General features: G+C 35.8%; 1 long non-coding RNA gene across 4 annotated transcripts; it reads left to right on the top strand.

Moving 5' to 3' along the window:
* The first annotated feature begins 1556 nt into the window (after positions 1-1556).
* LOC127158576 (uncharacterized) lies at positions 1557-4035 on the top strand. 4 transcript variants are annotated; one of them, XR_007826189.1, is made up of 7 exons: positions 1557-1824; positions 2093-2146; positions 2254-2299; positions 2418-2527; positions 2798-2847; positions 3034-3152; positions 3454-4035. It is a non-coding gene; the product is annotated as an uncharacterized LOC127158576 (long non-coding RNA). The 4 variants fall into 4 exon arrangements; XR_007826187.1 differs by lacking the exon at positions 2254-2299; XR_007826188.1 differs by having other exon boundaries at positions 2254-2527.
* Positions 4036-14221: the final 10186 nt, after the last annotated feature.

Raw genomic sequence — 14221 nt, 5'->3', positions numbered from 1 at the left:
ATTGCCACCAGCTGGTGTAAAAGAATACCATAGTCTCAGTGAAAAGGATGAGGATGATGAAGACTGAAATACTGTGTCCATTCTTTCTGTGATGAATCAGTTCTCTGACAGACCAAACAAGAGCTGGTAGACCTGCACACGCACTAATGATGGTGAAGATGGACAATCTGACCCTTGATTAGATTAAAGTCCATACACCTGACTGGAAAAAATCTCATATTCTAGTCTCTCTGTGTTTTTTTTTTTTTTTTGATCAAATTGATCCGTGATGAATAAATGTTGAGCAACTTTGTTAGAATTAAAAGGCTGAAAACATTTATGTATTCTAGTCTGTATTTCATGTTAGTTTATATTTAATGACAAAGTAAAACAAATAAATACATAAACAAACAACAACAACTATGTCTTAACTAGATATATTCAGGAGATTTCTACAGCGCTGTGTTCATGACATAAGAACGTTTCCAATCTTGGTTCCAATCTTGATTTATTCACTCATTCTGTCTGTGTTTCTTGCTCTTTCTACCTTTTTTCTACTGCTGGCTTCTGGTTGTTTGTTTATCTGATAGTTTGCTCTCAGCTTTCATATCTGAGCTCTGACTGTGGTTTCAGTAAGAATCTTTCCCCAAACCAAAATGTTTAAAATGTTATGCATGTAACACCTCAATGAACAGTGTTGGGGAAAGTTACTTTTAAAAGTGATGCATTACAATATTGAGTTACCCCCTAAAAATGTAACTAATTACATTACTTTTTTATGGAAAGTAATATGTTACTTTACTTTTGCATTACCTTTTAAATCTGGGCAGGGCTTGCTTGTTTGTTTTTAATATAAAACTCTTCAGCAATAGAAAAAAGGAAAACAAATGTTAGATTATCTTGAGTAATTTTTGCTTATGGTTGAATTGGTTCATCGAAGGTCAGCAGCAAAGACATCGATTAATAAAATGGGATTAATAAAGGATTTCACTGTTTTTATTCATTTTGAGGAATACTGAATCTGTATTGTGAGTGAGATGAATTAATGAATCAATTAATGAAAATCTGAGCATATCACACCAGTCCTCAGGTCCCTACACTGGCTTCCAGTTATTTTTAGAATTGATTTCAAAGTACTTTTACTCATTTATAAATCACTCAATGGCCTAGGACCTAAATACATTGCAGATATGCTCGCTGAATATAAACCTAACCTAACAGACCACTCAGATCATTAGGATCGAGTGATTTAGAAATACCAGGGTTCACACAAAACAAGGGGAATCCGCTTTTAGCTATTATGCTGCCAGCAGTTGGAATCAGCTTCCAGAAGAGATCAAATGTGCTAAAACATTAGTTACATTTAAATCTAGACTCAAAACTCTTCTGTTTAGCTGTGCATTTAATGAATGAGCACTGTGCTACATCCGAACTACTTGCACTACACTGTAAAAAAAATCTGTAAAAAAACAGTACAATATACCCTAATAATTATAGGAAATTTTCCGTTTTTGGTTTTTACAGGTGTTTTTCCGTATTTTTGAATTACGATTTGCATTGTGGGAACAAGAACGTTGGTGGCTTACATTGGCGCGAAAACAGTGAAGAGAAGACGCGGAGAGTTTCTCGGTCAAAGTTTGATTTTAATGTCGGCTTTTGAATTTGGAAAACATGTTTTTCATATACTCTTCGTGGTAAACGAGTTAAATGTCACATAAATTGTTTACGTAAGGTTAACTTAGTTGCTGTCTGGCTTGTTTGGCAAATGAACGTCGGAGCCGTCGCACTCAACATTGCTCTGCATATCGTCAGACATCTTCCTCATGGAGTTTTGTGCCAAATGAGGTAAGTTTTTACCTTTTATTGTCTGTTTTACACACACACGGAAGATAAAATGCAAAACACAAACTAATTCGGTAACGTTATTAGCAAGCTGTCTGTGAAGCGACTGTAAACAGGCGTCCGACGCGCGGCAGCCGCGCCAGAATGCCGCTTCAGGTCAGCGTGACAGTAACGTCAGCTCCTTGAGTTATCTTTATCACTTTAATGGACAAATGCACACGACATTATGTCAAAATGACCGTGTTTCTTTCGTTTTCTTTTCTAATGACAGGACGTGATTGCTGCTGTGCTGTGAATCTCAAGCACACCTGCATTATTATCATGGGTTTGTATTCTGTTTTATTAACAGTTTTATTTAACATTAGTGTTAAGTATCAGAAAGAAAATCGTTATTGAGTCATTTATTCTGTTGACTTTCACAACAATGTGAAGTTGTTTGCTGTCTGATGCGTCGGAAGCCACGTCACAACGTGCTAAGGTTACCAAAATTATTGGATTGATTACTTTTGCATGTTATCATCCTGGTGTGCATAAGGTGTGTTCAAACTGCTTGTCATTATGTATATGGTAATTTTGTAATGTCTTTTGTGTTTAAGGTGATGGGCAGTTTAAGATTGCTGTCGTTCAAGAAGTTAATGACCACTGTTGAGGTTGTGAGCTACAAATACCCAGAAGAGGCGGCACTTACATTAGAATTCATACAGAAGTAAGCAACACGTATGTTATGAAATGTGTATCTGTTTATTTAATTGAAAATAATGAAGTATATTGTAAGACACAGATGATCTGACAAGCTCATAAGACAGATGCAAATGGAGACTTTTATAAATAAATATTTTAATTGACAAGTATTAGGGTTAGCAGTTATTTTAATGAACTTAAAATACTGTATGATTGATTTTCCATATCCAACCTGCATGTTACTCTGTAGTTCAGTTTCATTCATTTCATTTTTATCATTATCCATTTCTTTTAGAGTTTTCCTGTGAAGAAATCCTAAATGAGGGTTGATATGAAGGAAACCAAGTGGGTTTGTATTCTATTTCATTTAACATTAGTGTTCAATATTGAAAAGAAAATAGAGTCTTTGAGTCATTTATTCTGTTGACTTTTACAACAATGTGAAGTTGTTTGCTGAACACGCCTTCAAAGGTGTTCAAAGATGCTTGTCATTATGTATATGGTCATTTTGTAATGTCTTTTTTGTTTAAGGTGATGGGCAGTTCAAGATTGCTGTCGTTTGAGAAGTTAATGAACAAATCATCTTTCCTGTTGCGGTTGTGAGCTACAAAATACCCAGAGGAGGCGGCACTTACTCTGTTCATACAGAAGTAAGCAACACGTATGTTATAAAAAGTGTATGAAGCATTTGGTCGTGTTGCTGTTTATTTAGTTGAAAATAATGAAGTATATTTTAGGACATAGTTGATTTGACAAGCTCATATGACAGATGCAAATGGAGACTATTGAAAATGTAAGTTAAGCAATGTGTAAACAATTGGAAAGTATTATGGATTGCAGTTGAATTAACTTAAAATATTGTATGACTACTTTTCCACTCCAACCTGCAACCTCCAACTCTGTAGTTCAGTTTAATTAATTTCTTTTTTTTGTCATATCCATTTCTTTCAGAATTTTCCTGTGAAGAAATCCTGAACGTGGTTTGAGATGAAGGCAACCAAGTGGCTGTGCATTCCTCCAAGACTCTTGCATGAACAATTTCAAAAATCCATGTAATATTTGAGTTTTTAAATTGAAAAAAAATGGCACTTGCATTAAACATGCAGTTAAATGGTAAATAATACATCCCCTATAATGAATTGCATCACTTCGATGATATTTCTGTTATAATGAACTTCAAAATTCTGTTGTCAAGCCACTGGAGTTACATACTTTATACCTTTCTGGACCTTGAAAATGGTAGTTGCATAGACAATCAATAGAGGGACAGAAAGTACCCAGATTTAACTAAAAATACTTATAATTTGTGTTCTAAAAATAAATGAAGGTCTTATGGGTTTGGAATGGTATGAGTAATTGACTAAATTAACATTTTTTTGTGTGCACTATCCCTCTAAACAATATTGTTTTCTCTTATAAGAAAAAAAAAGTTTTGAATCTTGACTGTTTCTCATTGTGACGTTTAAATTTTGTGACCACTTTTTAGTACAACACCTGTATTGTACAGATGCTCATGTTTTCTTTTCTTTTTTTTTTCTTTTTTTTAAATTCTGTCCGTTACTGTTTAAAGCTAAACTGTCTTTTACAATACAGCCATTTTGCCTGAGTTGACACATTGTTAAATGAATTGAGTATCTGATGTTGTTTAGTCCTAACCCACTTAAGGCAAACAAAAGCCATTGAATGCACTTTTAAGAATGTGTACATGAAGTAAAAATAAACCATGTTCAAATTTGTATATTGTGCTGGATTTATTTGCTTTATGTATATATAAATATATAAATATACCATTAAAACAGAAAAAGTCCTGTTTTTTTTTACCGGTGGCAGACTGTAAATTAACAGACTGTAAATTTACGGTACAAAGTCCAGGTAATGAGCTGCCAGTACTTTTTCCGTTTTTTTACGGAATTTTTTTTTACAGTGTATGTATAATCCTTTTCCATTTTTAACTGTCTTAAATTTTATTTTAAATCAATTTTTAAATCATTTTAAAAGTTTTATTTTATTTTTTTTTGTTTGTTTTATTGCTGTGATTATTGTTTTTATGATTATTTTACTGCCTCTTTGTGAATTATTGTTTTTATTATTGTTTTCATGATTATTCTACTTCCTTTTATGTAAAGCACTTTGAATTACCTTTGTGTATGAAATGTGCTATATAAATAAACTTGCCTTGCCTTGCCTTGCCTAATGCATTCACATTTATTCAAGAACTACCATCTTACTCCCGATTTCTCTCAACATGGGGAAAGGAGAGCTTTTAATCAATAAATTGGGGGAAAAGTAACCAGCATTACTTTTGTGACGGGACTCCAGGGAAGTGTGATCGATCCAAATGTGAGCTTTATTAAACAGATCGTAGTCAAGACAGGCAGGGTCAGACACCAGCAAACAGTAATATCCAGGGCAAAACAATAGCAAAATCCAAATAAACAGGCAGAAGGTCAAAATCCAGGTGAGCAGTCCAAAGTAGCAAAATAAACAAAGCAATGAAACAAGGCAAAAACTATGGCAAGAAACTAGACAAAACTATGGCAAAGAAACAAGACAAAACTATGACTAAGAAACAAAACCGTGGCAAGAACAAAACAGGGCAATGAAGTAGGAGAAACGCTTGGTAGAGTCCGCACAGGCAAAACAATACTTCGCAAGGCCTGTTTGGTGTAGGCCTCCTTAAATGGCCACCAAACAGGAAGTAACCCATGAAGCAGCAGAGGGAGCGGTAACAGAGAGTCAGTGGGTGAGGGCTCCCTCTGCTGGCGTGGCGTTACAACTTTTTTGAAAAAAGTAACTCAGATATTTTCTTGTCAAATAAAAAGTAATGTGTTACTTGAAAAAAGTAATAATATTATGTAACTCGCATTACCTGTAATGCGTTAACCTCAACACTGTCAATGAATGTATTCGTACTAATTGTAGTTAGTCTTATAGTGAGTAAAATGTAATTACTGATGAAACGTCAAGCTTGTAATTTGTTAAAAGGATAGTTCACCCAAAAATGAATTACTCACCCTCATCTTGTTCTAAACCTATAAGACCTTTGTTCACCTTCGGAACACAAATTATATATATATATATATATATATATATATATGTATATATATATATATATATATATATATATTCAGATGCAAAAGCCACTCAATCCATCTGATGTATGTCTTTAAAATTAGCATTTCTTTCTGGCTACTTTGTATAGGTTTCTATGTAAGTACTGGTACTTCTGACTGGGCAGAGGCTGGAGTTTGAAGTAAAAGTATTTGATGTGTATGGTCAAAAGGAATCTAAAAGTAGCCAAATCATATTACCTAATATGGGTAATATAATGGATTGTGTTACTACAATTTTTGTAATATAATTTGGAATCAGTAACGGATTACAATTTGTAAGTAATCTACCATTATCTGGCAGATTATTTACAAATTGTAATTTTATATTATGGTGTTCTACCATTTACCAAATGCAGACAAATTTGCAATGAAAGGCATTGGCAGTTATTTTTGTGGCAAACGTTATCGCATATGCATTTGTAGGGGTTTTCTCTTTTAAATCTGTAAAATATGGCTAAATATGAAGCCAACTAGCTTTATTCATTACTAGCAGAATAGCTTATTCAAAAAAATTATTGTCATATCTTCATCAGCTAAATGCCTGTCCTAACATTTTTCATAATATTTTTGAACAGAGACATTGGTTCTGCTACTTCCTTTTTATCAGTGTGAAGTTGCTTTGATACAATCTGTATTGTAAAATGTGCTATAAAAATAAAGGCACTTTATTTGTTAGGCTTCCACTGCAAGTGCCAATCCGGATCCAAAATCCCAGAGGAGTCTGAAGACTGATGGACCCTGGTGGAGCTGAGGAAGCATGGAGCCAGGGAGAAGCTGAAAGGTCGGAGGGTCGAGGTGGAACCAGGGGATCCTCTTGCCTGGACGGAGCTACATGGAGTCAACTCACCAGCACCCACTCGAGTGATGCTGCGAAATCCGCTTGAGGACTGAGACGATTGGGGTGAGGCCCGAGAGCTGGGCTGGTGGAGTAAAAGACACCTGTGCCAACATCATGAGTGGTCTCTTAATTATTTATTTATTTATTTATTTATTTCAGAGTGGTATAATGTTTTTTTGTAACAGATGGCTATCATTGTACATTTTTCCACCGGTCTCATTTTTATCCTCCAAAATCATTTCTAGGTGAAATATATTAGTTTTTAAAAATAACAGCTTCTGACTCTGGTCTCTATTTGTGAGTGTAATGATTTTACTGCATAGTAGACAAGAGACAAGAGAGTAGGTAAAAGACATGAGATAACAGTGTTTTACATTTATAATAGTAAACTGAGTGTACAGCAGATAATGTGCTTGCTTGCAATCTTGGTCTGAAGACTATGTATATAGCATACAGTAATATTAATTTCACTAAATAGAGTTGCTGATGTGTTTAGTCTCAAAATTATGTACTAATGCAATAGGGCAATTGTGAGAAAAATGAGATTGTTATCGTTATCATTCAAACAGTATGACATTGATTATATATATATTATATATATATATATATACAGTACTGTGCAAAAGGTTTAAGCCACTAGTATTTTCACCAGCTAAAAAATGGTTTTCTAGCTTTTGCTGTAGTGTGTCAGTAAAAAATATCGGTTTACATTTCCAAACATTCTGTTTGCCATTAATTGTAATAATCTGGTTAGATTTTTGTTTGCACAAGGAGTCTGACAACAGCCAGTGCTCCACACTGATCTAATCTCATCATCATTCTTGGAATGACATGAAGACACAGAACAAACTGAAACAGAGTAAATCCAGAAGAACTGTGGCAACGTCTCCAAGATGCTACCTGCAAAGCTACCTGAGAAATTTTGCGCAAGTGCACCTAGGGCAAAAGCTGCTGTAAACGCAAAGAATGGTTGCACCAAATGTTGATTTCATTTAGTTAATAGAAGGTAATTGATAAAGAAAATCTATTCATGATAGCATCCTCATTTTACAGCATTTTTACACAAGTGCCTAAAACTTTTAACAGTGCTGCAGCTTTGCAGGTAGGTTTCTTGAAGCATCCTGGAGACTTTGTCACAGTTCTTCTGGATTTAGTCTGTCTGAGTTTGTTCTGTTTCTTCATGTCATTCCAGACAGACTGGAAGATGATGAGATCAGATCTCTGTGCAGAGCACTCGCTGTTGTCAGACTCCTTGTGCAAACAAAAATCTCACTGGATTATTACGATTAATGGCAAAATGAATGTTTGGAAATGTAATATATGTATTATGTATGTATGTATGTAAATGAACAAAAACTACAATTATGGAATTATTTTGCTTTTATCTTAAGTGATTGAACAAAGTTATTTACGTTTAAATCTTGAAATACTGAACAAACTAACAAAATGATCAGAAAGCACAGAAAAAAAGATCTTCATGTCACAAGGGTGGTTATGAAGGTAAATAGGTAATATTTAATAAATTCACTGAACAAGCCACAACAACAAACAGCTTACCACACATTCAAATACTGACAACACCAAGCAACTAAACTTAAAAATAACTGAACATACACTACCGTTCAAAAGTTTGGGGTCAGTAAGACTTGTAATAGTCTTTAAAGAAGTCTCTTATGCTCATCAAGGCTGCATTTATTTGATTAAAAATATAGAAAAAAAACAGTAATATTGCAAAATGTTTTTACAATATAAAATAATGTTTTTTTTTTTTTTTTTTTTTTTAACATACTTTAAAATAGAATTTATTCCTGTGATGAAAAGCTGAATTTTTATCAGCTGTTACTCCAGTCTTAAGTGTCACATGATCCTTCAGAAATCATTCTAATATGCGGATTTATTATTAGAATGATCAATGTTTGATAATATCAACAGTTGTGCTTTTTTAAAATGACAAGTTTAAAAAGTACAGTGTTTATTCAAAATATAAATATTCTATAACAATGTAAATTATTTATTATTATTAACTTTTAATAAACTTTTAATTATTAACTTAATACATCCTTGGTGAATAAAAGTATTAATTTCTTAAAAAAAAAAAAAAAAAAGAAGACAAAAAGAAACAATAAAAATGTACTGACCCCAAACTTTTGAACGGTAGTGTATATACAATTGATAATGAGATGATAAATGAGTGAACAGCTGAACATAATGAGAGTCCATGACAACCAATGATTAACTCAGGCAAAGGATGGTGAAACACAAAACATCCCAAATTAACAGAATCCTTATATACTACTAATACTAGAATAACTTTTATACTATACTAGAATAACTTATATACTAATTCAGTGTTTGCAAATAGTGTTTTTTTTTTTTTTTTTTTTTTTTTTTTTGTGTCTTGTTTTTTGTGGGCAGAGCTTATTTCGTTGCAGAAAATTATGGTTTTGTAGTAGCAGTCTATGGAGCCATGGAAAGGTAAATTGGAGTTTATATTTCAAAATTCTGACTTTATTCTCACAATTCTGAGATTGAATCTCACAATTCTGACAAGAAAAATCAGCTCGTCATTTTCTCTTTTACCCTCGGCTCTGGCGGTTTCCCCTGAGAAACTCACTATTGTTATTACTATATTACTATTACTATATTATAGTCCAAACTATAAAGTCTAAACTAAGAGATATAAACTTGCATTTGCGAAGTCAGAATTGTGAGATAAAATAAATAAATGTTATGTAAAATTTTAACAGTAATAGGTTTAAAAATGATGTCATCCATACAAACAGCAAATGTGAAAATTATGTAGACATTGTTTAAATCAAATTTATGTTTTAAAAGTATAGTAATCATAGCAGTTTTCATCCATATAGTCTATCCATTTAAATGCCTGCGTTTAACTTCAAATGCTGTCTTTGATGACAGTATTCTATAAAAATCATTTAGAATCATGACACTTATAGACCCTAACCCTATTTCTTTTTTCTCTTAATCCATGGATTTTACCCGTGTCCCTTCACTTGTTTCCAGTGTTTTTCCTGCCACCACTATGTGCCCACAGCTGCAAATGATGTAACGGTGATGTCTACTCCAAACTGATTCATACGAATTATAGGGTTATTTAATCATTTATTTTTTGATTATCAATTATTTTTAAATTTTAATCAATCATTTGTAATCATACATTACTTTTACTCATCAATATACATACAGCTCATTACATATGTTTTGTTTTGATTCTAGCTCTAAAATAAAGTACAGTGATTGAAAGCCCAAATTCAGACCTGAGAACTCAAGAATGTCAAGTTCAGACTGATGTCTCATCAGTGCTGTGTTCTGTATGTGTTTGTGGTGTCTGAACATGTCTGAGATTTCCTCTGCAGACCAAAACACACAGGAGCGGATCAGGAACCACTCTCAAACACAGCAAACAGACAGACATCATATACCAAGATGGATGGACTCCACCCATAGTGAAGAAATCTATACACGTAATAAACACAAATGGTAAATGCAGCATAACAAAGTTAACCAAGGCAACAGTGAACAATGAATGCGTATATTTGCTGACAGTGGAAGAGGCTTTATAGGTGATTGTAAATGTTACAGCCAATATGATCAGAAGTGCCAAACTTGTACCAGTTTTGAATAAAAAAATTAAATCATTTACAAATGGATATGTGAAAATTATTGTACTAGGTATGGAAAAGAGAAACACAAAGATGGAGATTACAATGTAACAGGGCAGTGAGCAAATATGATCAGAACACAATGGATATTTCAGTGTCAAAACCCCCTCTAGAGCCACCAGCTGATGCAGCTGAAAACCACAAAAATATAACCCTGACCAAAACTGGAAGAGCTCAGGGGTCCAGTATGATTTTGTCAGTAGTAGTATCACTATACATAGATTGAGCAGCAGTTGACACAGGTCACTGAGGAGGAGGAGGACGATCAAGGCTGAGATTGTGCCTCTGATCTTTCCGTGAAGGTCTAGGAGACGTGATGCTCAAACCAGAGCTGGCAGACCCATACAAACACTAGTGATGAGGAAGATACACAGTCTTATGTCTGAACCTGAAGAATAATGATATGGATAAAAGTCCATTTCATCTATATACAGAGCTTTATAATACAGCAGCTGGTGTTTTCAGCTGTTGTGTTAAAGATGGTACAATGTCTGTAGTTCTTTCTGGTCTTCGAATCTGATCGGCTGATAAGAGTGTGATATTCAAGTGATATCGGAACTCCGTTCGTTTCACTGTTTGTATCACTCCGCTTGGTAGTATTTCTCACAGCGAGTGTCGTGGCAGATGCCCAAATCCACTGTAAATTTATTTTAAAAATGCTGGTTTTGTGAATATAAATGTAAACTATAGTACATTTTCATTTCATTGCAATTATCACACAATTCGCATTTCACAATTCAGTTTGCATTTAAGTATTTTCTTTTAAATTTCTTTTAAATTATTCCCATAAGTACTTTACTCTTTTTAAAAGCATGCTAAAATTCAAGATTTTTCACAGAGGTCAGTATTATAAGTGTTTACTTATAAAAGTCTTACAGATTCAAATAAAATACATTTTAAAAAATGACCAAAGAAAAAGGCCAACAAATTTTTAGCCTGTGACTAGAAATGTGTAACATTGTTACTTTTTCGTTACATTTATGGACATTTCCTTAATCTCTAAAACAAAACACAATACAAATATGGGTAAAGCATGAATAGTAATCAATATGAAAAACTTCTTCATAGTAGCACAGTACACCAGGCCCTTTTACAGACTTTTTGAGTGCACTCATTGTATAAAACATTTGTATTGGAATGCAAACAAGAATTTCAATGGATTGGCAAGGTCTTACCTGAATTACACTGGCAGCTGACTTGAGATTCAGTGTGCTGTGTTCTTTCTTTTTATTTGTCTCTCTCTCTTTTTCTGTGAGCATGCACAGACATGCATGTATGTGAGTAGCGGAATCAAGTGGCCTGAGTGAGTGAGTTTCTAACTTATGATGATGCTGTAAAAGAGGTTTTGTTTTGTAGCACTGATTCAGGTTGATTCAAACCCCTGCAGATGTCCGGCTCTTGAGCATGACAGACAGGGTAAGTAGGTAAGCCATTAGTAGGTTAACTTCTTGAAGAGTGTAAACTGTTTGATGGTTAAACATGTCAATTGCTGATTGCTTTAATCTTTTGTAAGGATTTGGGACAGGACTACCTATAATAATTGGTTTAGTGGACTACCTATAATAATTGGTTTAGTCCTTCAGGACCTCGAGCTGCGTTGAAACGCTATATGGAACGCCTCCAGTGTGAGCACACTCTGAAATACATGTGCATACAGTCCAATGGAGAAGCGAGACGTCATGGGTGGGGTGATGTAGAGACCAGAAAGCTTAAAAGTATGTGCGGTGCATGCAGCCAGCAGCTTCTGTCTTTCAGCAAGCGCTCTGTGTGTGTGTGTCACTCTGTCTTTTGTGCCAGTTTGCACAGCTTTTATTTGAGAGTGTCACTATGTCCTACAAAGCATTCTTACGAGAATATAAGCAGCGGCATCCTTGATTGTGTGTCCCTCTCGTCCGCGCTTTTTCAGATGGGGATACACACAGTCTATCTGTTGTCTGTTTGGGAGTGAAGCATGGGAGTCAGTTCTCGAGGGAGCTAAGTGTGTGGATGCTGCTCTTGCTCAGCTGTGACTCCAGGGCATCTGCATAATGAACCTTTTTGACATTTGTCGTTATAAGCTCATTCTGAGCAGTGGCGGCTTGGCATCGAGATGTCATCCTTGTCCATATGAAAGAACTGGGGTTGCGACTGAATGCCAAAAAAAGTGCTTTCTCCATTACAGGTGGTGTGGGATTGACGATGCATGCACGTCTGTCTCCTGCTCGGATCGAGTCATCCTCGCGGCAGTCAAGAGAGTGAAAGTAGGCCGGTCACTCGCCATCAAACAGTTCCAGAAACTGTTGGGTCTGATGGCAGCTGCGTCCAATGGAATTCCTTTTGGCCTGCTGTTCATGAGACCCCTGTAGTGGTGACTCAAACCAAGGTTTTTCCCCGAGGGGAAACCCACTTCGCATGATCAAGATCACACGGTGCTGCTTACGTGCCTTACACATGTGGAGGAAACCTTGGTTACTGTCTCAGGGCCCGGTGTTGGGGACTCCTTGTCGCCGCTTAATGCTAACGGCGGATGCCTCCCTCACCGGTTGGGGTGTGATCATGAGTGGCCGCTCAGCCCGTGGTCTGTGGGGCAGCCGCCATTTCACAGGGCACCTCAACTGCCTGGAGATGCTGGCCATGTCTCAGGTACTAAAACACTTTCACCCAGACCTATGAGGCATCGCATATAAGGAGAATCCTGACTCCTATGGTCCAGGAATTCTGAGGGCAGGCCCTTCTGGGGAAGAGCGGGGTCCATTGCATTCCACGGTGCCCATCTCTCCTCTGTGCCCTTGGGAGATCAGCCTGCCAACTCTGCCGGTGCTCCAGGGTGCAGCGGTCTCCAGCGAGCCCACACCTCAGTCTCTTCCACCCGGAAACGTAGCAGAGCTGGGGGGCGAAGCGTACCAGTGTCGGGTTCTTCCGTCCGGCCTTGCACTCTCACCCCCGCATTTTCACCAAGTGTGTGGATGCTGCTCTGGCTCCTCTGAGACTCCAGGGCATCTGCATACTGAACTATATCAACGATTGTTGATGTTAGCTCATTGAGTTTGAGTTTGTTTATTTTTAAAGCACATTTATACAGCCAGGTTGCGCAAAGTGCTGTACAAGCATAAAGCATTTGGATGACAAGAATAGGCTCAATACAAAAGAATACAATACATAATACAACCACCAAAGCACAATATTAATTACAGAACCAATTTATGTTCAAACTCTGGCTAATTAAAAGCAAGCGACAGTAAATTACACTTTAACAAGGTTTTAAAAATTGAAATTGTCTGAACAGATCTTATATGCAAAGGTAGGGCGTTCTAGAGTTCGGGGGCGGCAACTGAAAAAGCATGATCACCTTTGAGTTTACATCTGGTTCTAGGAACCACTAAAAGAGACTGAGAGGAATACCTCAAAGGCCTAAGAGAGGAGTTTCGGCTGACTATTGTTTCCAGATATTTTAGGGCCAATCCATTTAAAGATTTAAAAACAAACAATAAAAGTTTATATTTAATTCTAAAATTGACCGGCAACCATTTAAGAGATGACAAAATCGGGGTAATATAGGCATGCTTTCGAGTGCCAGTCAGCAACCTCGCTGCCGCATTTTGGACTGACTGTAACCGAGCCAATGTTTTATGGCTTACTCTCACATGAAGAGAATTACAGTAGTCTATGCATGAAAAAATAAAAGCATGAATGACTGTCTCTAAATCGCTAAAAGACAGCAAGGACATCAAGTTTTAGCTTAAAAAGGAGAACTTAACCACAGAATTTACTGTCAAATTTAAGATCAGGGTCAAATAATACTCCTAAATTTTTCACCACTGCTTTGTTATGAACATTTAAAGATCCAAAAACATCAGAAATAGAAGAGCAAATTTGAGCTGTACCAAATAGCATGATCTCAGTTTTGTCTTCATTTAGTTTAAAAAAAAAAATTGCAGCCAACCATCCTTTAACATCAAGAAAGTAGTTTAGAAGGGGACTCAAAGCAGACCCATTTTCTTTATAAAAAAGGCAAATTGATCTGTATGTCATCAGCATAGCAATGAAATGCAACAGCATGTTTCCTAAATATAATTCCCACAGGGAGCATATACAGTGAGAACAAT

This window comes from Labeo rohita, unplaced genomic scaffold, assembly GCF_022985175.1.
Source record: "Labeo rohita strain BAU-BD-2019 unplaced genomic scaffold, IGBB_LRoh.1.0 scaffold_158, whole genome shotgun sequence".
In the NCBI taxonomy this organism is placed as follows: Eukaryota; Metazoa; Chordata; class Actinopteri; order Cypriniformes; family Cyprinidae; genus Labeo; species Labeo rohita.
This window is presented reverse-complemented; position numbering and strand designations above follow the sequence as displayed.